The 24754-nt window shown below is 37.0% G+C and overlaps 1 long non-coding RNA gene across 1 annotated transcript in view; it reads left to right on the top strand.

Moving 5' to 3' along the window:
* Positions 1–22276, top strand: part of LOC128652941 (uncharacterized) — a 248016-nt gene extending 225740 nt beyond the window's left edge. The window contains exons 2-3 of the long non-coding RNA XR_008401318.1: positions 20397–20459; positions 22232–22276. This is a non-coding gene — a long non-coding RNA (uncharacterized LOC128652941). The remainder of the gene's footprint in view (positions 1–20396; positions 20460–22231) is intronic.
* The last annotated feature ends 2478 nt before the right edge of the window (positions 22277–24754 follow it).

Below are 24754 nucleotides of genomic sequence, written 5' to 3'. Positions count from 1 at the left end.
AAATTGTTCAGAGGAAGATTTATATCACAAGAGAGCATCAGAAGTAGCCAGTCGTCTCAGCCAGAGGGGTTATAGTAATTCTTCAATAAAAAAAGCCAGATATAGAGCGAAAAAAACTAATCGACAAGATCTATTAAAACCAAAATCTAAACAGAATGATGGAAAGACAAGACTTGTACTAACTTACAACGCACAGAGCCATGAAGTAATCAAAATAATTAAAAAGCATTGGCACATCTTACAAGCTGATAAGGTACTGGAAACTATAATAGGACCTAAGATAGAAGTCAGTTATAGGAGGACCAAAAACTTAAAAGACCTAATCAGCCCCAGTCACTACATGCAGAAAAACCAAAGAACTAAGAGAGGCAATATACCAAATGGATCTTACTCTTGTGGATCTTGCACGAGCTGCAAATTCCTGAAAAAAACAACTACAGTGAAGGACAGATTTAATAAGATACACAATATTAAATCTTTCATTAATTGCAATACTACAGGAGTAGTATATGTCTTAAGCTGTAATTGCCCAAAGACCTATGTCGGTATGACGACACGCAAACTACACACGAGATTACAGGAACACGTACGGAACATAAAAAATGCAGCGAAAGATTTACAGAACAGAAAAAATATTACATCAGTAGCCCAACATTTTTATAAATACCATCAAGGCAAAACTAATTGCCTACAATGCTATGGAGTGCAAAAAATCAGTCTTGGTATACGTGGGGGAGACAAAGAGAAATCATTATTACAACACGAAAGTAGATGGATCTACTTATTGAACTCTATTCAACCTAATGGATTAAATGAGCATAACAATTATGTTTCATATGTGTAAATCTATAACTAGGTAAGACTGGAAAATAAGATCACAGTCCAGAGATTATTAGAATTAAAAACTGTAGGACAACAATGAACAATCATGGTGTTGCAGTTCCTAGAGAATACTTAGGAATAAACAAGTTCAACTGGAGAAATATATAATCTCCTGGAATTACAGCAAAAATTACCAATTATTAAATTGATCCTGTGTAAAATAACTAAGTAGAGAATTTCACTTTACCTTAGCACTTATACACGTAATTGTTAAATTACAATTATGTCAGTCACTTGAACTCTATCACATAATACATGCAACTTTAAGTGTATTATCTATGCACCAAATGAGTTTTAATCTTCTTTTCTCCTTCTCTTCTACTATTTTGAATTAAATTTAAATATCACTTGATGTAATGTACAATTTCAATTATGTCAGTCACTTGAACGCCATCACATAATACAAGCACTATTGTGAATTTAATTTAAATAACACTTGTTGAAATGTACAATTACATCTATGTGAGTCACTGGGACTCCATCACATAATACAAGCAACATTAAGTGCACTATATATGCACCAAATTAGTTTCAACCCCTTTTTTTCTTTCTATATTGTGGATTTCAATTCAGCATCCCTAATATAAGAAGACCACCATTAAGGCTATTATGCCGCTCATTTTTATCCCTGATCAACAACATCACTGCAGACATATTATTATGCACATGTTATTATCTTTTCATGATTTTTTCACATTCACGCTTTTCACCAAAAATAAGGTTTATTTGATTGCATTCACCCTTTCACATCTGTTTATTCATTCTCTACATTTTAGCCCTGTATAATCATTGTATTTACATTTACAGATATACACACTATTGTTGGTGTGAATAGTATCACCCAAATGTACCTCTACAAAATGCATGATTATTCCAGATCGATAGTACAGCTCTCCATGTATAATTATTCATTGTGAAGAAGCATAAGAAGAAGCTGACAGCTAAGAGAGGCACAGTAGTCTCTTGAAATAATTTGACAAAAATTAATCTATTGTAGATCAGAGAAAGTACATAAATCTTATGATGATTAGACGTACATTTTGAATATGATATTTTATTTTAGTGGGTGGACAAGATGTAATGATCACTGAATAGTGGAAGCACTGAATACCTAATGTCTAACCTCATAACGGTCTCTATAGAATGATTCATGCATGTACCACATACCATCAACTAATGTGAGTCTTAAGTATGATCCAGCAATGATAAAATAACAAAGACCAATATCTATGCATATAACGGATATATTACTTCGAATAATATTGGAGCCTAGACACTCTAAACCTAGCTGAACGCAATATGATTCAATTGTTTTAATATATAGGTTATAATATCCTCCTATTATTATTGAAATCTCTAATACCGGTAATGATCCAATCAGCCATGAGACAATATCAGGTTGTAATGTCAGAACCATTGCGATTGGTTCTCAATAACAATGAATTGGATATGATGTTACGTCATCAAAAGGGGTGGGATCAGAGTCTATAAGAGACCACGCTAAACACCGCGCCGTACCCTTTGAAAAAGCCACGCTGGTGGCGAAACATGTTAGGGCTGTAATTGTTGTTAGGCTATAAGCCAAACTTTTAAATCTGAATGTTGTGAGTTAATATAGTACCTATTAGCGGTGTTAAAGCCACGTTGATATAATACATAAAGGCTAACAGCCAATAGTATGAACGAATGGTGGGATTTTATTACAAGACCAGAGACTCATATTTTTGCATTCTCTCTTTTTACTACTCAATGCAGCTTTTAAAAGTACATAATAACATAAACAAACATATTAAAACAGCATAGAAAACAGATAACCACAGTAAGTAGCTAAGGATAGAGCTAACTTATAACTCCAAGAAAAAAGTGACCAATCAGAGAAGGAGTAGTGACCATAAACTGTCCAATAAGCATCCAAACTTCCTCTTTCTTTTTGCTGCTCAGGCAAGATAAGTATAAAAATTTTTTACCTCCAATAAAGTTAAAATTTCACTCTGTTTTCTTATTCCTGATCGATATATACCTTATATATTTCGTTTATATATATTTTCTCTAACATTCTTAGTGCAGTTATACACATTTAAGAGGTTTTAAGTTGGAATTTGCCTCCGTTTTTTTCGGCCCCTCTATAACTTTGTCAAACAACCCCTCCGGTTTTACCCTGTCATTATATGAATTACCCATTACCTCCGGTTTAACGTTTTCTGACTGAAGTGTTTGCAGTCAGCTTTTTCCTCCATCTCCCCTGTCACTAACGTTCCGGTCGCCATTTTGTGGGCCGGACTTCCTTTCCCGCCCCTCAGCCTGACGTGTTTTACCTCCCTGTCAGTCTGAATCAGCTCTCCTCACGACCGGCAACATTTGTTGCCATTGTTTCCCTCAGTCTGTTCAAACATTTATTGCCTTACATTGCCATCTTGTGGTAAAAGTTATTAACAAATTATTTATTTAATTCTAAAACGATTTTACTTATGTTAAACCTTTTCTAATATTACTATTATATAATTCAATTTAAGCTATATATATTTTGTGCTAGTATTATATACATATTTTAAAAATATTGAGTTTACCTTACAAACTTTATTTATTTAATTTATAAATAAGAAATTATTAAGTTTTAAAATGTCTGAAAACCCAGAAGGTTCTCCTCCTTTAACAGCTCAGACTGTTCAAATTATGATTGATTCATCTATGAACAATCTTTTCAATAAAATGTCCTCATTAATGGGCATTAAAGAAACTAAAAAATCTTTAAAGAGAAAAAATCCCTCAATTTCTGTAATTGCCAGCAAAAAGCTTATAACTAAATCTCGTCAGCTTTTGTCTGACACCTCTATTCCTCGCAGCTCGGGAACAAAAACTGCTGCTAATAGAACCCTAAATCCCAGGGGTGTCCAAATGGGAGATACTGACACAAGTACAATATTTAAAGAAAAAATAACAAATGTTGAAAATGTTGAAAAATCATCCTCTGATGAAAACAACTCTGAGGATGGTAGCTATACAGATTTAAACTCAGATTCTCTAGATGTGGAGTCTGAAAATTCAGATTATACCCCTGCCACTAAAAGGCATAAGAAAATGCATAAAAAATTAAAAGAATATATTGAGGAGGAGACAGAATTTACTGATTGTCTGGGTTTACCAAGATTTAATCCCGATGAACTCCATCATCCCCGCTCTGCGGAATGGTGTCCCAATATAGAGGTGGCAAAATTTATAGATTTCCAACTCAAGAAACCTCTAAAGAAACAGACTCGCAACAAAATGAGAGCGGAATGTCCTCGCCCTTTACTCCCAAAAAATGCTTCAATTAACCCCTGAAGTTGACCCAAAAATCCTTAAATTCATTGGTGCCCCAGGCTACAAGGTTAAAAAAGGAATTGATAGATCCTGGAGGATATGTCAGGACAAATTATTAGACTCCATAGGTCCCCTGACCAAGTTATTCGAGTTATCTGAACAGGGTGTTGCAGAGGATGCCCCTCTGGATCCATATGTTGTCAGAGAATGGGTCCAACGACTCCTATGTTTCATAGGTAACACAAACGCTGCCATGACCCTAGAGAGACGGAAAAATATATTGCGAAAAATCGATCCAAAAATATCGGATTTCGCTTCCAATGAGATTTCTCCGGACGACAATGGTTTGTTGTTTGGTGACTCTTATTTGAAAGAGCTCAACCAATATGTTAACACCTTTTCAAATCTCAATAAGGTGAAAACTTCTGTCAAAAAGATTTTTTACCCTAATCAGAGTTTCTCTGACAGGGCCGGGAGAGGCAGAGGCCGCTTTCCCGGCCGTCAACCATTCCTATCCAGGTCTCATTATAACCAGTCCCATCAACCCTATTATTCTACCCAACATCAGTATCAGTTCAACAGAAGTTTCCAAGACCCTTCAACCTCAACAACGTTCTTCCCAGCAAGGAGCCGCCCTTGGAACCAAAGAGGTTTCAGGGGTAGATCAAGATCAAGACAAGCTCCAGGTAAGATTATTGGTTCCTTTTCAAATTCCTTCTTCCCAAAACAGAATTGGTGGCAGAATTGCTTTGTTTGCCCAAAACTGGGCGTCAATTACTTCCGACCCTTGGGTTCTTCAAGCGGTGTCAGGAATTTTCATAGAATTTATTTCCCTTCCCATTCAAATAAAATTTCCACAACCAATTCATTTTTCCCAAAAAGACAAAATTCTGGTTCAAAAAGAAATTTTTTCCCTTTCTGCCAAAAAAGCTATTCTTCCGGTCCATCATCCTCAAAATTGTTATTTAAGCAATCTTTTTCTTGTCAAAAAGAAAAACAACCAATTCAGACCGGTTATAAACCTGAAATCTTTAAACGCTTACGTTGTTTACCACCATTTCAAGATGGAAGGTATTCACTTATTAAGAGAGTGTCTAAGGGAAAACGATTGGTTAGTTCGCTTAGATCTCACAGACGCCTATTTGACCGTTCCAATAGCTCAAGAGCACTGGAAATTTTTAACTTTCCGTTGGGAAGATCAGTTTTGGAATTTCACCTGTCTTCCTTTCGGCCTATCCTCTGCTCCTTGGATTTTCACAAAATTACTCAAACCAGTAATAGCTTGGTTAAGGCTTCGAGGTGTCCGTCTAATTATCTATTTAGACGACATTCTTATCATGGACCAGAATTTTCTCTCACTCCAAAATCATTTATTTTCAACAATCTCCCTTTTGGAATCTCTAGGTTTCTTAGTAAACAAACAGAAATCAGTTCTGGTTCCTACCAAATCTCTAATCTTTTTAGGTTTCAAGATAGATACAATCCTTTCCACTTTGAGTCTCCCATTAGACAAAGTGAAGAATATAAAGAAAGAGATTTCCAAAACTCTATCCAAAGATTCAGTTCCCATCAGAACTATAGCCAGGATAGTAGGGTTACTTTCATCCTCTATTCAGGCTATTTTTCCTGCCCCCCTTCATTATCGCGAACTTCAAAGATTGAAAATCCTTCATTTGAGAAAAGGTTATTCCTACTCTCACTTGATTCCCATATCTCCAGAAGCGAAAGAAGAACTTTCTTGGTGGCTTTCACATTTGGAGGCCTGGAACGGAAGAGCCATTTTTGGCAAAACTCCGGATTTCATCATCGAATCCGATGCCAGCCTTTCAGGCTGGGGAGCTCGTTGCGGTCCTTCCATCACAGGTGGCAAATGGACTCTGGAAGAAAAACGCTTTCATATAAATTGTTTGGAATTATTGGCTGGCTCGTTTGCAGTCAAGAGTTTTGCAAAGTCTTCTTCTCCAGTTTCTATTTTACTGCGCATGGACAATATATCTGCAGTGCAGTATCTCAATCGTTTGGGAGGCACCAAGTCGAGGGACCTGTCCAATATCACCAAGGATTTTATTCATCTTTGTTTGGACAGGAACATTTCAGTCAGAGCAGAATATATTCCAGGACAAGCGAATTCAATGGCGGACTGGGGATCTCGTCATTTGACGGATTTCAGCGATTGGAAATTGGACAGGAGTCTCTTTCTCTCGCTCCAATCTCTCAGAGGTCCCTTTTGTTTGGATCTTTTTGCATCCAGGACCAATTTTCAGATTCTTCCTTATTTCAGCTGGCGCCCAGACCCGGAAGCAGCTGCCATAGATGCTTTTCTCCATCCATGGCCACGTCTAGGGGTCTACGCGTTTCCTCCATTCTCAATGATCCCGAGGACGATTTCAATTGTCCGCAGGGATCTCCTTCGTCTAATGATTGTGACCCCTCTTTGGCCGACACAATCATGGTATCCATCCCTTCTGGAAATGTCCATCGATCTCCCGATTCTTCTTCCTTGTCTTCCCCATCTTCTTACGGATCCAGAGGGCAATTACCACGATCTAGTCCTTCAAGGTTCTCTTCTCCTGGTAGCATGGACGATCTCAGGGGACCCTGGGCTCTCCGAGGCCTTTCGGCTGGAGCTAGATCCCTCTTTCAGGAATCTTGGGCCCCGGGCACTCGTAAATGCTACTTTGCCGCTTGGTCTAAATGGTCTAGCTGGTGCTTGCAAAGGAATCTGGATCCCGTTTCTTCAGATCTAACCGACATTATTAATTACTTATCTCACCTTTTTGATTTAGGTTTAGCTTATAGAACTATCAATGTACATCGCTCAGCTATTTCTGCTAGACATAATTTGATTAATAATGCTTCTATAGGTAAACATCCTTTAGTTTGTCGGATCCTCAAGGCCATGATACTAAAACGTCCCCCAATTCCTAAACATGAATTTTTCTGGGATGTGGACCTAATTTTTTCCCTTTTTAAGTCTTGGCCTCATAACGCCTCATTATCTTTTAAACAACTCACAGCTAAACTTGCCACTCTCCTTTGCCTAAAAGCTCTAGATTGGAATTCTAAACGCTTCTCTCCAGAGGGCGTTACCTTTTTCATTTCACGAAGAACTAAAACCCTTTCCACATCTATTTTTTACCCTTACCTTCCTTCTGAACCTTCCCTTTGTGTGGTTGAATGTTTGAAATCTTACGAATCCAGAACTTTACCTTTTAGAAAACCTTCTAATAACCAACTTTTAATTTCCTTTATTCTCCCTCATGCTGCTGTATCCTCTACTTCCATAGCGAGATGGGTTAAATGGGTCATGAAAGAAGCTGGGATCGATATTTCTTTCTCAGCCCATTCGGTTAGAGGTTCTGCTGCTTCTAAAGCCTTTTTGAAGTCTGCTCCACTTCAGCGGATTTTGGATGCGGCAGATTGGTCTTCAGACTCTACCTTTAAACAATTCTATTTCAGACCCATTCAACATGCCTCACTTAACTTATTTTCTTAAATGGTTTATTCCAGGATTAATGTGCTTTAAACTTGCAAAAATATGAGTCTCTGGTCTTGTAATAAAATTCCGATTATCCTAATATTTTGAAGGTATAATCTAGATTTTATTAAAGACACAGAGACGAGTATTTTCCCACCTCAATTATGTTTGATACCCTCCCTTAAGAATTCTTAAGAATTCTTGTATATTGTTATTATTACTTATTTCTTCTTATTTCGACAGTTTCCATCTGAAGGAAATCCTTTCCTTAAATCGGGATTTGTACCTTCTATTCAAGAGGATTTTCACCTGTCAAGTGCCCTTAGATCCAAGTCATCTTCTGCAATCAAGTTTTTATCACACAAGTTTTCCTTCAATCAAACTTTCAACTGTTATGCATATGTTTTATTCTGTTTGGGACTTTTTGGACTGTTTCTAGTTCTAAAATTTTTTCCATGGGTGAGCATCAGTCAAGAAAGAGGAAGTTTGGATGCTTATTGGACAGTTTATGGTCACTACTCCTTCTCTGATTGGTCACTTTTTTCTTGGAGTTATAAGTTAGCTCTATCCTTAGCTACTTACTGTGGTTATCTGTTTTCTATGCTGTTTTAATATGTTTGTTTATGTTATTATGTACTTTTAAAAGCTGCATTGAGTAGTAAAAAGAGAGAATGCAAAAATACTTGTCTCTGTGTCTTTAATAAAATCTAGATTATACCTTCAAAATATTAGGATAATCGGAATTATTCTCTAACTAAGCTAATGGGTTATTAATACGCTAACTATACTAACTGCAGCGCATTGCATAATAACATAATCAGACAATATTAGTATCCAACAGTTTACTACCGCTTGTGTGGAGCCCTTGGGCACCTTAGAAAATATACTGTTAGATAACTCCAGTACATAATCACTCTATATGGACTTTTAGAACCGTTATATTCAAACGGAAACATTTGTATTTACTGAATGATTGTATAACTCCCTTAGAATTGTTACATCTAAGTGTTTGAAGCTGTGTCTATTTTATCAATTTATATTATCTGCTACAATATATGCACACCATTGATGTGCATCAAAACTATTTATTATAATTAAAATTGATTACAGTTACACTTGAAATTAGAATAAAAAAGAAGGGGGCTATCCTGAACATGATACCAACTATACGTTAAATATAAATTAGTCCATTAGTATCAATACTACTGAGTATTATTTATTACTTGATCTTGTATCTACACAATCTTACTTCAAGTGGAAGATATATTATTCTATATTGTGAAGTGTAAAAATAAGGCATCTGTGTTTTAACACTGCATTATGATCATAATCATATTTATAACAATTCAGCTAGCAACTTGATGCCAGCATTAATAGCAGTGATGATAGGAATAGAAACTTAATGATTATAACTCTGGATCTCTATTAATGTTCTAGCATATATAGATGTGAAGTACTATTATCATTCTACTAGAAGTCTGATTATTGATTACGATAAACCTAACATTTAAGTGTAATGAGTACCCACACTTATGCTTATAACTACTAATATCGTACATTAAACTCTACACAATAGGGAACACCCCTTCAATTGGGCATACCCTCATCTTGAGATAAGAGTTAATATTTTGTGCAATTCCCTGTATTTAGCATCAATACCTAGTACACAGTACCTTCACCAACATTCTGTGTTTTTATTAATAAATTTTTGTGTTTGTTTGTGGATTATATTTTTATCTGAATTCCTAATAAAGGTTATATTTTAACTGTTACGGCTTAGACTACCTTCCCCTGGAATAACTTGTTCTAACCAATATGCCACTTCCTCTTAGATGAGAGTGCTTACAAGTGTACATCCTTCAATCTCAGGATTGAAATACTCTTCTCTAAATGTGGAATAAAAATGTGATATATGAGGTGTTTGGTTACTTAAAAGGACCATTGAATTCAGTAGAAATACATAATGAACAAATGCATGATAAATTGACAATGTGGCAACACTTACTTTGAATTTAAAACAAGCAGTAGATTTTTTTTCTTACAAATTCCCATGTCCCTATATCATGCGACAGCCATCATCCAATCACAGACTCATCTACTATCAGCATTCTCTGTTTTGCAAATAACATTGGATACAATCTGAAACTTTGTATCGGAAGGTTGAATTGGGATCTAACGTGACAGCTGTATGAGTCACGTGTACTTCGCTCCGGTTAGCGTAGTCAGAACTGTGTAAACCACCAGACCAAGCATAACCCGTCTAAAGCAACTGCCAAGTGCCGAATAGGCTAACCTGGACACCCAGGAGACAGTGGTGAGTATACACTACCTCCAAGATGAGAATAAACTCACCGAGGGTATGTGACAAATAGGTGGAGAGGGATCACCAAGGTAACTAACCGCCATCCCTAAGCACAAGCAGGACTGTGGATCTAAGTTAAAATAACCGTATACTAACTACCACATTCACCTTCCAGATTTGAAGGATTGCATTTGCACTGTGCAACATATATACTTGTGCACATTCATCTCTTTGAAATTTGGAGATTGTTTTGATTATGATTTTTATTCATACTCATGAACTATCCCCTTTAATAATATTTTAATTTGGGAGACGTCCCATTGAATTAGTATGTTTGGTAAAATAGACCTTTACCTAATCTATTGCATTCAGCTTTGTTTAGCTACATTTGATTAATATTAGCCACAATGAACTAATCCCTTGTTTTAAACCATTCATGCTTTTGTAAGCACTGTTTCCGATTTGTTTATATCCCTTTAACACAAAACACTTACTATAAAACCATGTATTTTAGTACATTTAAAGGGACAGTAAACATCTTGTAATTACAAGATATTTCTGTTGAGTTGTTAGAATATCAGCCTAGTCTTAATGGTAAACAAATTTACATCATTTTTACTGCAATTCTTTTTCAAAAGCCAAACTCCACCTACTATTTGCCTTATTTGGAGGAGCCAATCTGGGCTTAAGTCCACAGACAACAAAGCTAGCCACTGTCATAAAGTTAGTTAGTTTTGCAATTGCAGTTTTTATATGATAAAGCCACTTAGGGACAGATATGTAGCAGATTTAGCCTTGAGAAGTCATCAGGATTATTAAAAATTGCTTAATTTTCAGAGCTAAATTAAATAAAAAGGGGACAAAATAAATAATGAAAAGATATTGCAAAATTGTTTCATTATTCATAACTGAACATCTTAAATAAACATCTCAATGTGTTTACTGTCCCTGTAACGCCCTTTAGTACTACACTAAGATCTTTTGGAGGCTTTCTGTAATTTCTATGAGATTACCCTGTTTCATACATTAAGCCTTACACTTAGAACAGATTGTGAAATGGGAAGAAGTGAATGAATTAAATTAAAATAAAGAGCTCTTCATAATACACCTCAGGAAATAGAGGTCAACCTACTTAAGAATGGCTTTGTTACAAGGCAATTTTGATCCTATTTCTGAAATTTTAGTCTCTGGGGCATATTTATTAAGCTCCGTATAGAGGTTGATGCCCCGTGTTTCTGGCGAGCCTTCAGGCTCGCTAGGAACACAAGTTATGAAGCAGCGGTCTAAAGACCGCTGCTCCATAACCTGTCTGCTTGCTCTGAGGAGGCGGAAAGAGATCGCCGGAAATCAACCCGATCGAATATGAACGGGTTGATTGACACCTCCTGCTGGTGGCCGCAAATCTGCAGGGGGCAGCATTGCACCAGCAGTTCAAAAGAACTGCTGGTGCAATGATAAATATCAGATCATGTCCACTCACACAATGTTAAATCGGCCCCTAAGTCTGTATGTCTAAAATGTGTCAGGGGTTTATATGGTGCATAAAAAAACAATAGAAATAAATTCTTATTCCCCTTGAAGTGTCTTCGCCTGCGCTAAGTGTCTTCCACCCATGCATGATGCATTCTAGGGACCATGTACCGCTCATAAAGATTCTGACTTGTGACAGGCATAGCAAGCGGCACTGGAGTCATGTGACATTAGTGCAGCAATGGAGCAGCAGCATCTAAACAAGAGAATCTTTATCTCATTTATGGGACATCCTAATGACAAAAAAGAACTACCTCTGATTCCTTAGAGCTTCTAATTATTGCATTACTTACTCTAACTTACTATGGGGTCAATTCCATTCTTTCTGATCTGTTTGCCCGGTTTTTCAGACCCCGTTACGTGTTTTTTAGTGATCACAAACCAAGCGATAACATTTCTTTCATGTAATTGGCAAGAGTCCATGAGCTAGTGACATATGGGATATACAATCCTACCAGGAGGGGCAAAGTTTCCCAAACCTCAAAATGCCTATAAATACACCCCTCACCACACCCACAATTCAGTTTTACAAACTTTCCCTCCTATGGAGGTGGTGAAGTAGGTTTGTGCTAAGATTTCTACGTTGATATGCGCTTCTCAGCATTGTTGAAGCCCGATTCCTCTCAGAGTACAGCGAATGTCAGAGGCACGTGAAGGGAGTATCACCTATTGAATACAATGATTTCCCTAACGGGGGTCTTTTTTATGGGTTCTCTGTTATCGGTCGTAGAGAGATTCATCTCCTACCTCCCTTTTCAGATCGACGATATACTCTCAAATTTACCATTACCTCTACTAAAGAACTGTTTTAGTACTGGTTTGGCTATCTGCTATATGTGAATGGGTGTCTTTTTGGTAAGTATGTTTTTATTACTTAAGACACTCTCAGCTATGGTTTGGCACTTTATGCAAATTATATAAAGTTCTAAATATATGTATTGTACTTATATTTGCCATGAGTCAGGTTCATGTATTTCCTTCTGCAGACTGTCAGTTTCATATTTGGGAATATAAACACTTTAAGAAATTTGTTTCTTACCTGGGGTTTAGTCTTTTTCAATTTTGACTACTTTTGCATTTGCGGGTATTAGGCCAGCGGCTGCGTCAAATGTTAGACTTTATTGCGTCATTTTTGGCGAGAACTTTTTTGGCGCGGGAAATTACGTTTTTTGACGCAACTTCGTCATTTCCGGCGTCATACGTGAAGTTTATGCTGAAACATTGCTGCCTGACATCGGTTCTACCAAAGCTAACTGCATTTGTTGCAAAATTGTAGAAATTATTCCACCAAAATCCACCAAATGTCATTTGTAATAGTTGTCATGATAAACTTTTACATGCAGATAGTGTTTCTATCAGTAATAGTACATTGCCAGTTGCAGTTCCTTCAACTTCTAATGTGCATGATATACCTGTAAATTTTAAAGAATTTGTTTCTGAATCTATTATGAAGGCTTTGTCTGCATTTCCACCTTCTAATAAACGTAAAAGGTCTTTTAAAACTTCTCATTTAGCTGATGAAATTTCAAATGACCAACAACATAATAATTCATCCTCTTCTGCTGAGGATCTATCTGAAACAGAAGATCCTTCCTCAGATATTGACACTGACAAATCTACTTATTTATTTAAAATAGAGTATATGCGTTCTTTATTAAAAGAAGTGTTAATTACTTTGGATATTGAGGTAACCAGTCCTATTGACGTTCAGTCTAATAAACGTTTAAATGCTGTTTTTAAACCTCCTGTAGTTTCCCCAGGTGTTTTTCCCATTCCTGAGGCTATTTCTGATTTGATTTCTAGGGAATGGAATAAGCCAGGTACTTCCTTTGTTCCTTCTTCAAGGTTTAAAAGATTGTATCCTTTACCAGCAAAATCTATAGAGTTTTGGGAAAAGATCCCCAAAGTTGATGGGGCTATTTCTACTCTTGCTAAACGTACCACTATTCCTATGGAAGATAGCACTTCCTTTAAGGATCCTTTAGATAGGAAGCTTGAATCTTATCTAAGGAAGGCCTATTTATATTCAGGTCATCTTCTCAGACCTGCTATTTCTTTGGGTGATGTTGCGGCTGCATCAACTTTCTGGTTTGAAAACTTAGCGCAACATGAATTGGATTCTGACGTGTCTAGCATTGTTCGCTTACTGCAACATGCTAATCAATTTATTTGTGATGCCATTTTTTATATTATCAAAATTGATGTTAGATCCATGTCTTTAGCTGTATTAGCTAGAAGAGCTTTGTGGCTTAAATCTTGGAATGCTGATATGACATCTAAATCTAGATTACTATCTCTTTCTTTCAAAGGAAATAATTTATTTGGTTCTCAGTTGGATTCTATTATTTCAACTATCACTGGAGGAAAAGGAGTTTTTTTGCCTCAGGATAAAAAACCTAAGGGTAAATCTAAGGCTTCTAACCGTTTTCGTTCCTTTCGTCAGAATAAGGAACAAAAACTCAATCCTCCTCCCAAGGAATCTGCTTCCAGTTGGAAGCCTTCCTCAAATTGGAATAAATCCAAGCCATTTAGGAAACCAAAGTCTGCCCCTAAGTCCGCATGAAGGTGCGGCCCTCATTCCAGCTCAGCTGGTAGGGGGCAGATTAAGGTTTTTCAAGGATTTTTAGATAAAATCTGTCCAAAATCATTGGATTCAGAGCATTGTCTCTCAAGGGTATTGAATAGGATTCAAAGTAAGACCTCCTGTGAGAAGATTTTTTCTCTCACACATTCCTGTAAATCCAGTAAAAGCTCAGGCTTTTCTGAAGTGTGTTTCAGACCTGGAGTCTTCAGGGGTAATCATGCCAGTTCCTCTTCAGGAACAAGGTTTGGAGTTTTATTCAAACCTATTCATTGTACCAAAGAAAGAAAATTTGTTCAGACCAATTCTGGATCTGAAAATTTTGAATCGTTATGTAAGAGTACCAACTTTCAAGATGGTGACTATAAGGACTATTCTGCCTTTTTTTCAGCAAGGACATTATATGTCCACAATAGACTTGCAGGATGCATACCTTCATATTCCGATTAATCCAGAACACTATCAGTTTCTGAGATTCTCTTTTCTAGACAAGCATTACCAATTTGTTGCTCTTCCATTTGGCCTAGCAACAGCTCCAAGAATCTTTTCAAAGGTTCTGGGTGCCCTACTATCTGTAATCAGAGAACAGGGTATTGCGGTGTTTCCTTATTTGGACGATATCTTGGTACTAGCTCAGTCTTTACATACTGCAGAATCTCACACGAATCAACTAGTGTTGTTTCTTCGGAAACATGGTTGGAGGATCAATTTACCAAAAAGTTTCTTGATTCCTCAGACAAGGGTCACCTTTTTAGGTTTCCAGATAGATTCAGTGTCCATGACTCTGTCTCTAACAGACAAGAGACGTTTAAAATTGGTTGCAGCCTGCCGGCGCCTTCAGTCTCAGTCATTCCCTTCAGTGGCTATGTGCATGGAAGTTTTAGGTCTCATGACTGCAGCATCGGACGCAATCCCCTTTGCTCATTTTCACATGAGACCTCTACAGCTTTGTATGCTGAATCAATGGTGCAGGGATTATACAAAGATATCACAATTAATATCCTTTTATCCCAATGTACGACACTCTCTGACATGGTGGATAGATCACCATCGTTTGGTTCAAGGGGCTTCTTTTGTTTGCCCAACCTGGACTTTGATCACAACAGATGCGAGTCTTTCAGGTTGGGGAGCCGTTTGGGGGTCTCTGACAACACAAGGGGTTTGGAAATCTCAAGAGGCGAGATTACCAATAAATATTTTAGAACTCCGTGCAATTCTCAGGGCTTTTCAGTTCTGGCCTCTACTAAAGAGAGAACCGTTCATTTGTTTTCAGACAGACAATATCACAACTGTGGCTTATGTCAATCATCAGGACTCACACTCCCCAAGCTATGAAAGAAGTATCTCGGATACTTGCTTGGGCGGAATCCAGCTCCTGTCTATCTAATCTCTGCGGTGCATATCCCAGGTGTAGACAATTGGGAGGCGGATTATCTCAGCCGCCAGACTTTACATCCAGGGGAGTGGTCTCTCCATCCAGATGTGTTTTCTCAGATTGTTCAGATGTGGGGGCTTCCAGAGATAGATCTCATGGCATCTCATCTAAACAAGAAACTTCCCAGATACTTGTCCAGGTCCAGGGATGTTCAGGCGGAAGCAGTGGATGCGCTGACACTTCCTTGGTGTTATCAACCTGCTTACATCTTCCCGCCTCTAGTTCTTCTTCCAAGAGTGATTTCCAAAATCATCATGGAACAGTCTTTTGTGTTGCTGGTGGCTCCAGCATGGCCACACAGGTTTTGGTATGCGGATCTGGTTCGGATGTCCAGTTGCCCGCCTTGGCCACTTCCGTTACGGCCGGACCTACTATCTCAAGGTCCGTTTTTTCCATCAGGATCTCAAATCATTAAATTTGAAGGTATGGAAATTGAACGCTTAGTTCTAAGTCATAGAGGTTTCTCTGATTCAGTGATTAATACTATGTTACAAGCTCGTAAATCTGTCTCTAGGAAGATTTATTATAGAGTTTGGAAGACTTACATTTCATGGTGTTCTTCTCATAAATTCTCCTGGCATTCTTTTAGAATTCCTAGAATTTTGCAGTTTCTTCAGGATGGTCTGGATAAGGGTTTGTCTGCAAGTTCCTTGAAAGGACAAATCTCCGCTCTTTCTGTTTTATTTCACAGAAAAATTGCTATACTTCCTGATATACACTGTTTTGTACAGGCTTTAGTTCGTATTAAGCCTGTCATTAAGTCAATTTCTCCTCCTTGGAGTCTTAATTTGGTTCTAAGGGCTTTACAGGCTCCTCCTTTTGAACCTTTGCATTCTTTGGACATTAAACTACTTTCCTGGAAAGTGTTGTTCCTTTTGGCTATCTCTTCTGCTAGAAGAGTTTCTGAGCTATCTGCTCTTTCTTGTGAGTCTCCTTTTCTGATTTTTCATCAGGATAAGGCAGTTTTGCGGACTTCTTTTCAATTTTTACCTAAGGTTGTGAATTCTAACAACATTAGTAGAGAAATTGTTGTCCCTTCTTTATGTCCTAATCCTAAGAATTCTTTGGAGAGATCCTTACATTCTTTGGATGTGGTAAGAGCTTGAAATATTATGTGGAAGCTACTAAAAATTTCAGGAAGACTTCTAGTCTATTTGTTTTATTTTCTGGGCCTAGGAAAGGTCAGAAAGCTTCTGCTGTTTCCTTGGCTTCTTGGTTGAAACTTTTGATTCATCAAGCTTATTTGGAGTCGGGTCAAACCCCGCATCAGAGAATTACAGCTCATTCTACTATTGATATCCCATATGTCACTAGCTCATGGACTCTTGCCAATTACATGAAAGAAAACATAATTTATGTAAGAACTTACCTGATAAATTCATTTCTTTCATATTGGCAAGAGTCCATGAGGCCCACCCTTTTTATGGTGGTTATGATTTTTTTGTATAAAGCACAATTATTTCCAAATTTCCTTTGTTGATGCTTTCTACTCCTTTCTTTATCACCCCACTGCTTGGCTATTCGTTAAACTGAATTGTGGGTGTGGTGAGGGGTGTATTTATAGGCATTTTGAGGTTTGGGAAACTTTGCCCCTCCTGGTAGGATTGTATATCCCATATGTCACTAGCTCATGGACTCTTGCCAATATGAAAGAAATTAATTTATCAGGTAAGTTCTTACATAAATTATGTTTTCCATATTATATTAGGAAAAGTTCTGATCTGAGCCGTTCCGTTTTGTTTATTGTAAACCAAGATGTTTTTCAAAGCTTTTACATCAAATAGAAGTCCCATAAATTGTATTTTGAAAAACCACAATGTACGGTATCTGGAACCTTTTATTGCCATATCCTTACAGTAATAGATACATTGCTCTGTACAGTTAGGTTTGGAATTTTTGTAATATTTTAAACATTGTCACAGTTTCATGATTTAAAGTGTGAGGAATGTTACAATTTTAGATGATGAGATAAGTTTGGGACACTTTATGGTTATAGAAATTAATATCCAAATCAAGGTTTTCTCCAATGAAAGAAAAATTAATTTAAAAAAAAGCATGAAAAGTTGTAAAAACATTACTGATTAATCATGTCTAGTATAACCATCAGAAACATAGAGGCCTATTTATCAAGCCGTTAACTGTGCTGCATTCGACGGCACCAATACGCTCACCTGACGCCTACCATCGCGGCCGTGGACCTGAATACGCTCTCATTTATTAAAAAAGCTGTCAAAAAGCCATGCACCAAGTACGGGGCAATAAGCAGCGGACTGTTGTTAACTAACAGTCATCGATCTCGCTGCTATTCGGCTTTTTCCCAGCTTTATTTATATCCTGTTACTAAACACCGCCACTATACTAAAATGTTTAACCCCTATCTTGCTGCTCCCGGAGCCCACCGCAACTAAATAAAGTTATTAACCCTTATACCGCTGCTCCTGGAGACCACCGCAACTCTAATAAAGTTATTAACCCCTATCCCGCCACTCCCGGATCCCACCACAACTAAATAAATATATTAACCCCTAAACCCCTGGCCTCCCACATCACTAACACTTACTAAACCTATTAACCCCTAAACCGCCAGCCCCCCACATCGCCATAAACTAAATTAACCTATTAACCCCTAAAACTAACAACCCGCTAACTGTACATTAAAATTACATCATCCCTATCTTATAATAAATTTAAACTTACCTTTAGAATTAAAATAAACTATAATAAACTATAAATTACCTACCCTATCTATTATACTAAAATTACAATAAACTATATTAAACTATTAATTAACCTACCCTAACTATTATACTAAAATTACAATAAACTATATTAAACTAATAATTAACCTACCCTAACTATTATACTACTATTACATTAAACTATATTAAACTAATAATTAATCTACCCTAACTGTTATACTAAAATTACAATAAACTATATTAAACTAATAATTAACCTTCACAAACTGTTTATTGTAGGCTAGGGTTTTTTTTTTTTTTTGGGGGGGGCTTTTTTATTTTCATAGGGCTTTTAGATTAGGTGTAATTTGTTTAAATATTTGATAATTTATTTTTTATTTTGGGTAACTTAGTGTTTATTTTGTTTTGTAACTTAGTGTTTGTTATTTTGTGTAACTTAGCTGTTAGTTTTTTGTAACTTTGTAATTTTTAATAGTAGATTTAAATTATTTGAGTAGGGTTAGGTTTTTAACTGTATAATATAGTTAATTTAATTTGTAGTTTAATGTAATTTTAGTATAACAGTTAGGGTAGGTTAATTAGTAGTTTAATATAGTTTATTGTAAGTTTAGTATAATAGGGTAGGTAATTAATAGGTTAATATAGTTTAATTTAAATCTAAAGGTAAGTTTAAATTTATTATAAGATAGGGATGATGTCATTTTAATGTACAGTTAGCGGGTTGTTAGGGGTTAATAGGTTAATTTAGTTTATGGCGATGTGGGCGGCTGGCGATTTAGGGGTTAATTGGTTTAGTAAATGTTAGTGATGTGGGAGGCCAGAGGTTTAGGGGTTAATACATTTATTTAGTTGCGGAGGGCTCCGGGAGCGGCGGGATAGGGGTTAATATATTTATTTAGGTGGCGGCGGGGTCTGGGAGCGGCGGGATAAAGGTTAATAACATTATGTAGGTGGTGGCGGGGTCCGGGAGCAGCGGGATATGGGGTTAACAACTTTATGTAGGTGGCAGCGATGTCGGGCGGCAGATTAGGGGTGTTTAGACTCGGGGCTTATGTTAGGGTGTAGGTGTAAAGTTACCATAGAAATCAATGGGGTATCGGGCAGCAGCGAACATAAGCTTTCACTGCTTTCAGACTCCCATTGATTCCTATGGCATCCACGGCCTCCAGGGCGACGGATTGAAAAGCAGGTAAGCTGGGCCGGAATAGTGGCAAGCGTACCTGTTAGATATTTGATAAATAGAAAAAGTAGTCAGATCGTGCTGAATTTGTATTCGGAACATCTGTAATGACGTACGCATCGATCTGTGTCGGATTGAGACCGGCGGATCGTATGTTAGGTCGCCACAATTACGCTGCGGAATTCCAGCATATTTGCAGTTGACGGCATGATATATATAGGCCTCATAGAATTTTATAGCAGTTAAGAACCAGAGGCCTAACAAGTCTGCCCAATATTTCCTAAAAGTATAAAGTATATCTAGTTTGTAGGATAACCTTTTGCTTATTCCAGACATTCTTGTTTGTCATTACTACCTCTTGTGGAAGTTTATTCCACGAATCAATCACCCTTTCTGTAAAGAAGTGCTTCCTCAAATTACTCCTGAATATACCACCCTTCAGCTTGAGATCATGACTCCTTGTTCTTGAATTTTCTTTTTATGAAAAATACTCATAGCCTCAGCTTTACTAAGCCCCTTAATATACTTTGAAAGTTGCTATCATATCACCTCTTTCCCTTCTCTCCTTTAAGCTATACATATTTAGATCATTGAGCCTCTCCTAATACGTGTTTATTTTTAGACCATGTACAATTTTGGTTGCCCTCCTTTGCCCAGATTCAAGTTTGTTTATATCCTTCTGAAGATATGGCCTCCAGAACAGCACACAATACTCAAGATGAGGCCTAACTAATGATCTTTAAAGTGGCATAAGAACCTTACTATTTCTGCTGCTAATACCGCTCCCAATGCAACTAAGCATTCTACTGGCCTTGCTGCAATACTACATTGTTTACTAAAATTTAAATAATCTGGAATAATTCCCAAGTCACATTCCTATTTTGTAAAAGTCAGTAAAGTGTCTGTCTATATACAAATGTAATTTATATTGTTTAACACTTATCATAAACATACTGCACAAACACACATATGGACTCAATTAACCCCATTAACCTATTTGGTATTTCAGTGATTGGCATCCATTGTCAGCAGTTCCAAGTGCCGTTGTGGAAAAGCGGAGTTCAAATCTCAGGTGAGTTAACAATCTCGGCTATGTTTGATTTGTAAATTATTGCGGTGGGGGTTGAGACAGTTTAAGGGTTAACGTTTAGAGGGTTAATGGCAATAGTTGCTTATGGCAGTATAGGGGTTAATAGTGTAGCAGGGTAGTTTGCGATGGGAAATGTGGCAGATTAGGAGTTAATAATTTGATGGGGTTGTGGTGGATTAGGGGTTAATAGTATAGAGGTGTTAAGAGTAGGGATATGTGGCAGTTTAGTGGATTATTAGATTAAGGGTTTTTAAAATGTGATGGGGTTATAATGCAAATATTGGTGTTAGCTTTTCTCAACTTGGCTACTCCTTTGAATTCAATGCAGTGAATATGATACACCACAATTAAATTATATTGCGCATCGGGTTTCATGCAAGTGCAACATTTTTACTTTCAACTTGTAATATGAGTGCTACCTGAAGTGCGCAAAAAGTTAACCTCTAGCAAAGTTAACGCGTGATTGTGAGCGCTAAATAAAGATCCACTCGTAATGTACCCCACAACTCTGTAAATTACAAAGTGACATAAAATGTGTAGTAACAAAATCATTTAAAATATAAAAAAATACAGTTAAATAAGAAAATGACGCGACTTTGTGAAGCAAAAAACACCTGATGAATCATATGAACTGTGCTTAAAAACAAAAGTACAGTTACATAAGCAAATTGCGTACCTTTTGAGAAAAAAAAAAAAATCCATGTCAGTGAATCAAGTAAAACATATGCTTAGAAAAAAAAAGTAATATAAAAGAACCTTACTATTATTATAAAAATCCCTTTAATAGTTACTCCATCTCTTGAAAAGACGCATTAAATTGTATTAGTCACAGCAGAATTGTAAGTTACACAGTCACACACTAGCAGTCTTGAGGTGCCACTTTGGGCACATCTTACTTTAGTGAGATCCCATCAGGAGCGAGGCCTTAGACCATTTCAGAGGATGTGATATGAGTGCAATAAAGTCACAGCACTCAACGGTTTTAGAGAATATAAACTAAGCCTTTGAGTTATACGATTGATATACAAGTGAGACACCATTATGTAACAAGCACGTCATTGCTTATATTAGGTAGACATGGATACAAATGCTGTATTCCTTGTAAAAATGTCCAGTTGGAACATAATAGGGGAATAATCTCCCTCTAAGTTTATTAGCAGATAGTTTGTACAAAACATTCTCCTGCTACTTTAAAATGTTGAAGTTACAGCCTGCAAACCTTTGTCTAGATATAACTTGTGACATTTACACAAAGCAGGCAAATTGTGAGCTCTGTTTTTATAATTAAATGTAGCTCTATAAATACATTGGTATAAATAAAGAGTGCATATTTAGATGGGTATCTTCTAATGTAAGCACTGAAGTGCATGTTACCCTTATACAAACAGTCATATCAGAGAGAATTTAGCTGAAACAGTTTTACAAGATTACTGACAGATTACATTGTCCCAATTTGCAGTATTTTCTTACACTTATATTGGGTAAATACTTTAAACATACAATTACAAAGTCAATAAATGGAGGAACAGAGGCTTTAATACATATTATTAATTGCAGACTATGCAACCTCATGTACATCTAACTTCATGTGACATGACGCGTTTCGCATGTATTACTACGCGCTTTTTCATATGTTTGTATCTATAAAACTTTATTTTTAGTCTAAAGTGGGTAAAGCCAATGGCAAAATCTTTAATGTAAAGAAATTGATGAAAGCGTCTAATATCAAGTTGTTATCATGTTTCTACTTTTAGGGAATGTCAGTTCAATTGTTTGTCCTTCCTGAAGTCCTGGATGAAGTCATGGACACGGTTCTGTAGACAGGTACTAGCAGCAGCGCAAACTGGAGGATCACAAAGTCAGGCAGAGAATCAGTCAAAACAGCCAATAGTACAATCTTTACATATTAAAAAAGACCATGCCAGTATTGTTGCAAATACCATAATGTTGCATGAGTTAAAGAAATAGCAGAAAATATATGCAAGAGGGAAAATGAATTTAAACCAATCAGATCCAAAATGGAGGTATGTTTATTAGTTGTGCCTGATAGGACAAGAGGCGCTATAGTGATGCTAAGGGAAGGGAGTATATTTCTAGGATGATGGACAACATACAAGTATATGAGTAGTAGCATTGCAGTAAGGTACTCACAAAGACAAGTATTTAATAACACTAAATTTAGCACTAGGTAACTGTTAGATTTAGGTAAATAACTGGTTGTCAGTCTTCATTTCTTCCTAATGTGTTTATTGGTGCCCTCTTTCACACTACGCTAGTGCCCTATATATCCTTTTTATAGGTACATTTCTCTTTCAGCACCCCAATACTCCTGGAACAAGTGAGTTTACCAGCTACAAGATAACAAAAAAATAGCATAGGTCTGATTTTTACCACTTGTCTGATTTCTAAATTATCTCTATACATAAAATCTCTTTTGAATAAAATGAGATATATATTAATCCATTAATAGTGCAAAATAATGTACAATTAGTAGAAATAATAATGATTTTAAAACCGTCTGTAATATACATAAAATATTGTACTAACATATTGCACTCCTAGGCCCTGATGATTAAAACTGGCTCAATAAGGCGATATGTTCAAAAGGGATCTGTTGCAGTAAAGAGATTGTAGGTGAAATATTCAGAACCTCTGAAGTCAGGGTTTGAAGGCAGTGTCGCCAACAGGTGTTTTACTATACATGTCAGTGGGTGGCGATGCTGGTGACTTATTAAAAGCAGCATCGGCATCTGCATTGAAGATGTAATGTAAATTATCCCTTTTACATATATCACACATGTATGAATAGTAGACTACAAGAATTAGAAGAATAAAAAGCAATGTATTATTGTAAAGCATTAATACATTAATTTATTTCTTTTACAAGATATACGGAGTCCACGGGTTTCATCCTTTACTTGTGGGATATATTCCTCCTGCTAACAGGAAGTGGCAAAGAGCACCACAGCAGAGCTGCTATATAGCTCCTCCCCTAACTCCTCCCCCCAGTCATTCGCTTTGCCTATGCTAGCAATAGGAAAGGTAACGTTTATGTGGTGATAAAAAGATAGTTTAGTTTTTCTTCAATCAAGAATTTTTTATTTTAAATGGTACCGGTGAGTACTGTTTTTACTCTGGCATGACATAGAAGAAGAATCATGCCTTGAGTCTGATGATCTTAGCAGTAGTAACTAAGATCCATGTTCGTTCTCTCAAGTTTTACTGAAGAAGTACAGGAGAAATCTTCAGTATGGGGGAACGTTTTCTTGCTGCAAGCAGTATCAAGGTATGTACAGTCATTTACATTCTGAGGAGACCTGATATATCAGAATTTGGCTGACATATTTCCCATGCGGGGAAAAGGTAAGCAGTATTCCTTATATATATATATATATATAAAAAAAAAAAAGTGGTACTGAAGTATCCTGTGTATTATTATCCCATTCAAGATAACATGGGATACTTAAGGGCTGGTTTTAGACACTGGGGCAGCCTAGGAAACACCTAATGTTACGATTATGGGGTTTATTGAGGCTGAGTTTAATTTTTCTGTGGGGTTCACATGGCATGTTCATTACAAAAAAGCAGTGTGTGCATATTTTTAATGTTGAAATGCTTCCCATGCGGTTTTCTCAAGTTGTCGGTTCATCAGACATGATGGGCGGGGCCTAATTTCGCGCTTCAGTACGCAGTTAGGCCTAGATTTAGAGTTTGGCGTTAGCCGTGAAAACCAGCTTTAGAGGCTCCTAACGCTGGTTTTAGGCTACCTCCGGTATTTGGAGTCACTCAAAAAAGGGTCTAACGCTCACTTTTCAGCCGCGACTTTTCCATACCGCAGATCCCCTTACGTAAATTGCGTATCCTATCTTTTCAATGGGATTTTTTTAACTCCGGTATTTAGAGTCGTGTCTGAAGTGAGCGTTAGAAATCTAACGACAAAACTCCAGCCGCAGGAAAAAAGTCAGTAGTTAAGAGCTTTCTGGGCTAACGCCGGTTTATAAAGCTCTTAACTACTGTACTCTAAAGTACACTAACACCCATAAACTACCTATGTACCCCTAAACCGAGGTCCCCCCACATCGCCGCAACTCAATTAAATTTTTTTAACCCCTAATCTGCCGACCGCCAACTACGTTATCCTTATGTACCCCTAATCTGCTGCCCCTAACACCGCCGACCCCTATATTATATTTATTAACCACTAATCTGCCCCCACAACGTCGCCGCCAGCTACCTACAATAATTAACCCCTAATCTGCCGACCGCAAAGAGCCGCC

The sequence above is a fragment of the Bombina bombina genome, chromosome 3 (assembly GCF_027579735.1).
Source record: "Bombina bombina isolate aBomBom1 chromosome 3, aBomBom1.pri, whole genome shotgun sequence".
Lineage (NCBI taxonomy): Eukaryota > Metazoa > Chordata > Amphibia > Anura > Bombinatoridae > Bombina > Bombina bombina.
This window is presented reverse-complemented; position numbering and strand designations above follow the sequence as displayed.